Source organism: Adiantum capillus-veneris, chromosome 8 (assembly GCF_014529385.1).
Source record: "Adiantum capillus-veneris isolate H3 chromosome 8, ASM1452938v2, whole genome shotgun sequence".
NCBI classification, from domain to species: domain Eukaryota; kingdom Viridiplantae; phylum Streptophyta; class Polypodiopsida; order Polypodiales; family Pteridaceae; genus Adiantum; species Adiantum capillus-veneris.
This window is the reverse complement of record NC_140938.1, coordinates 114,508,705-114,514,139: the sequence shown is the minus strand read 5'-3', so window position 1 is coordinate 114,514,139 and position 5,435 is coordinate 114,508,705.

Sequence of the window (5,435 nt, the reverse complement as noted above, 5' to 3'; positions counted from 1 at the left end):
TGGTCCTTCTCGTGGGAAAGCGGCCCAACTCACAGAGCTTGATAAAAAAAGGAAGTTTTGCAAGGTAGTGGGCATGCAGGGGAAAAATGCCATATGGATGGAGGGAGGCCGAGAGAAAAAAGAGAGAACGCTGCATGGTGGGCCAAAGAAGAGCCGGGGCTTCAGGGGCGGTATGGTAGAGCCTTCAAGAGCACAAGGGGGGGGGGGGGGGGGGACTTGCATGCGGTGTAGGGGTAGAAGAAGCAAACCATGTGCAGGGCCGCCAGGGCATGAAATGAAGGAGATGCCAGCAAGGAGCTCAGGGCCGCTTTGAGGAGAGCAGGGCCAAGATCAACTACAGGTTAGAGGAGCTACAAAGGCTGACTTCAGAGGAAGGAGCTGCAAATGAGCGCGGGCCTGAGGGTCAACGGGAAAATTTTGAGGCATGCATACAAAAACAAAGTTGGTGCCGAGTTGCAGGGCTGCCAGTTGTAGAGGAGATGGCCGGGAGACTGTAGCAACTCAGATTAGAGCCAGGCCGTGAGCTTGGGAAGTTTGTTGTGGCCATAGGAAAAAACAAGAAGTGTCCGAGTGCATGGGAGAAGAGTAGAGGTCTTCTCAAGGCGTGCATACCTGCTGTTTACAAAGGGTGACACTTGCAGGCTGCCCGATAATAATTGAAGAGTGTCAGAGTGTGGTAAAGAGGAGCTTTAGCGCATGTAAAGGGTTGGCCAGATGCTGCACTAAAGGATGTTTTTGATATAAAGCCACCATTGTACACATTCATACCAAGTTTATCAAGTGACGTGATCTCCATAGTCTTGGTTGTTTATGGGTGTGCTTTTTGTTCTTTTTTTCTCCTATGCTTACATTTGTATGTACTATGTGAAATCTCTTTCCGTGGGTATGGGATATGCCATGAGGATGCAAGCCTGTAGGCCAACTTGTGGTTGCTAGTGGATAAAGGTGTGTGCTCAAATTCGGGATTGTATATCTGTGAGTGTTGGGCATGCTAAAGGTTTGGCAAGGGATTGTGTCCTTGTTGAGATGCATATATGGGCAGATATGGTGTTTGAAGAGGTTGTAGATAGAAGCTACAATGATTTTCTTTGCCATTGGGTGCATGTTGTCAGGGTTGGCTGGGTTCGGGCAAGGGAAATAGTCATTTGCAGATTGTGTACCATGGTGTGTGTTTGCTAGGGGATAGGGGTGCTGTGAAATCACTGGGCTATAGAGAGGCATTCACTGAGTGTGTTGGGTGTTTTCCAACTTCTCCCTTTCCAACATTTTGACCATAGGAGAGTGTTCTTAGACCATAGGGCCTTCTGCTGTAGTTTTCAAGACCTTTTTCATGATGGATTGTGATTTTGGTACCTTTCTGGATTGCAACCAAAGTTGGTAGGATAGTGCCCCTAGATGTGTTGGACCTCCTCGTAGACTTTAACACTAGGTTGGTAACCTAACAGGACATAAAAGTGTCCTTTCAGGGTTTTGAGAAAAACCTCCAAAACCATAGTAGATCCACTCATTTTGTAAAATCCTTTCATGAGGTTATAGTTCAAGGCCTACTAAACATGGAAAAATTAAGAAACTTGTAAAATTTCTCATCTTTTGGTCACACCAAGCGTTTTGTTGCATAAAAATAAGATTAGAGATTTTTGTAGGACTTGAGATAAATTCCCTAGTTAACTTCAATGGGTTGGTGATCAGAACATATGATTACTTCTCACTCACTATTTTTTGTTTTGCCAAAATAAATAGGTACAAAAAAATTGAATTTTTACCATTCTGCAAACCTATCATCAAAGTTTCTATAGCCACGCTCAATACAAATAATATATGCATGTTTTCTTAGTTCCCTATTGTCCTTTATGTTCATAAGGAGCCATGGAGCATGTCAAAAGAATAATACATCTCTTACCAAGGGGAATCTTGGGGACAAAGATGAAGTGTTAAATACAGCAAACATGAAAAAACTGGGTTGAACATTATGAGTTGTAGAATCCCATGGAAACTATTCAATATCTAGCCAAATTTGATCCTTATGGCTAGATATGGTTACTACCTACAAAATGCATGTAGTTGTCACAAGAAACTAACAATTGTCTCATGAGCTGAAAAAAACTCGACATTTTTTTGGAATATCAATTCCATCTTTAACATTGTCCTTGCACAACATTTCACAACCTAAACTGTGTGAAAAAACGGATCCTGTTTTTGGCTTTTTTCAACTTTTTGCAACTATCCCACTCTAGAATTCATGTTTGTGAGGTCTATAATGCTAGAGAACTATCTTTAGTAGTCCTCAACATGTCCTGATGCTTCTAGGGAGAAATAAATAATAAAGTTCTAAGTTATGACCACATTACAAAAATTATCAAGTCCTGTTTTTTAGCCCATTTTAGCTCTTCTATGATTTTTTGGGTGGATTTCATGATATCCAAATTCATTTTTGATTTTCTATGTCGCATATTGTAACATAAAGCTAACATTCCTTGAGTTTTGGGGCACCTAATACCATATTTTGCATTGTACACAACGATGGTTGATTGTTTCAATTATGGAAGAAAACGAAACATTCTAGTATATCAAGTATAGATAGATAGCACCTCAAAATCCATTTTGAAACTCTTGACATAATTCAAGGAAAATGGTCACTTCACAGGACATAAAAGTGTCCAGGACTTAAAAGTGTCCCATTACCAACCTAGTGTTAATTCGTTGCATATCGAGTCCATTCGAGTGTAGAAATGGCGTGATGGCTTAGAGCGGTGAGAAAGGACATAGGCCGATTTCCCTGATCATTGAGTGTTGGTTTGCTTGTTGAGTTGGTGTGTTTGCTTGTTAAGAGTTCACTTCTTGAAATTGACAACCTCAAAGAGTCTTTATGTCCCATCAGAGTCACTTCCCTGAGTATTGACATTATGTTAGTGACAGATTGCTATGCTACAGACGTGCATCACTACGACCCGCGAACATTGGCTCTGCTGCCGGGGATGATGATCCTTAGATGGTGAGTGACCTAGTGCGTATTTGGAGCGTTCTTTTTGAAGGTTTTTCTTTCCATTCCATTTACACCTAAGTAGTGAAGCAATTAGACATGGGGTTTAGTGCTTGGTAGAGTCTAGAAGTTGATTTTCTTTAGAGATAAAGAGGGTTGTGAATGAGATAGCCAAAAGAATTTCATTCTTTGATTTTCTCTATGCTTTCAAAGTGTTGTTTCTTTTTTTGTTTTGACTTTATTTTGTACCGTTGTTTTTGTTTTTATTTCAATACTTAGGAGTAGGGTAAGTAGAAATTACCACCATAAAATTTGGGCTAAAAGATTGAGGGAAAAAAGGGTGAAAACCATATTTTGGCCTAAATGACCATAACTCTCCCCTTCCTAGTTGGAGTTCTTCTGGATGACGGTGTGTCGCTATAGGGTATATGATGTGCATAGGAACCAACATTGTGCTAATGATGGCTATGCAATGCAGCCCTGTATACATACTCACACAATGCATGGAAAAATTGAGGATGTGCATGAGGAAGGTATAAGCATGATGCTTATTGGAATTTGATGTTGAGGTTTCCAGTGAAAGTATGAATATTGTGAGAGTGGTGAAATATTAAGCTCTCCAGTTTGGCTGCTCTCTCTTTGATAGTCTATAGATATTGAAGCCCGTGGAACCATTGGGATGTGTGTCACCTTTGTGAGTTGTGGATGGCCTTTGTTTAGATATCCAAATTGGAGTTTGGCAGACACTCTTAGGAAAACTTAACTACGCATATGGTTTGATTGGTACATGCTTGTGGTTGGCTTTTCAAAGTTTGTAATGGAGGGATTTCCTCGAGTTTTTGTTTTGGAATCGAGATTTGTGTATGTTTAATTTGGGCCATAAGTAGTTGCTTTGGTAACCCATATTTTCTTAAGGATAAACTATGATTTTAGCTTGCGGGTTGTAGTGGAATTCAATGGAGAGATATCTTGGAATCGACTTTGTTGAAACCTTGAGACTTTATCCTTTCTGATCCATATCTGCTTGGTATCTTTGGCAGGTAGAATAGGTGGGAGTTGTCATGGTACCCTGTCGTGAATTCCCATGGATTTTTTCTCACTTGTTGAACTTTTTTCCTGGGAAGAGTAGTCGCTATAATGACTTTCTTTGCTTGCTTTGTTGGTCTCTTTGGAACCCATTGTTAGACAGTTGTTGTTTGTAAGGGTTGCTTGCCTTTATCCGTCGAGTGCATCACGGATGATCTGTCTGCAGCTAAAGTAGCAAAAGGAACTTGCTGTTTTCCTAAAGCAGATTGGATGTTGACTGTATTAGAGATCCAATCAAGTTGTACATTGTACCTTCTTTGCCACGGTTGCCCAAGCAATAAAGGATATTGTGTGGGCTTATCTTCTACCACATAAAACCTATGCATACAGACATATTGTTAATCTATACCAAGAGCTTTGTCCAACCCATTACCTTGATTGAGTGCTTTGAATAAGTGTGAAGTTCTTGTTGTGCTGATTGTAATTAATTGTCAAGTTGGAGTTTCTTGTTAAGGATGTAGGAGAGCAGATTACCTTGAGAACCTGAATCAAGCATTTCATCGCTTCCACTTGATTGCATCCTAGTTTGATAGTAATTGCAGGATCCTACATATCCTTTGCTTCAAATTCTATTACTTTAATTTCATTAATCGTTAGGGGAGGCCCATGTTGTAGTTTCTATCAAAGAGGCTTTCGCTTAGGTATTCTATTCTTTCCTTGGCCTCTGTTTGTGCTTCAACAAGAATCTGCTAGTTTTCTTGGGTCCGTTTCTTTTTCTTGTGGATGTTTAGAAGTATATCCTAGGTTAGGGGTGATTGAAATTCTTTTAACTGACATCCACTAATCTAGTTGGGCATTTTGTCACCGTCTAATGTAGCAAGTTTAACGGTGCCACTTGCTGATAAGTCTTTGATCACAAATGGTTCCATTCTTGCTTCTTTAGCTTCTTGGCGTGTTGTTTTAAAGTGTAAATTAGGACATAATCACATGTTTTGAATTATTTTGAGCATACATGCTTATCAAAAAACTCTTTTTGCCTCTATTTTTGCGCATAGTTGGAGGCTACTACCTATAAGCAAAGCTCATCTAGCCTTTCAAGGTCATCTATCCGTGAAGACATTTCATGGCCTGTCCACTCAAGTTTTTTGGCTGCTCTTAGTGTTGGGATTAGGAATTCCATATGCAAGATATCGTTAAAACCAAATACCATGTTGTACGGTGTCGTTCCAATCGAGGTTTTATAAGGAATTCTATAAGCCCATAGTGTCCAATGTAGATTTTGATCCCAATCTGTTCTTGACTCTGAGGCTATTTTTGTTAAGATTGTACACAGAGTCTTATTTGTAGCTTGTGCCTGCCCATTAGCTTCTGGGTGGTACGGGGGAAACGTTTTATGAAGTACCATGAACTCATCAAGAATATTTTGAAT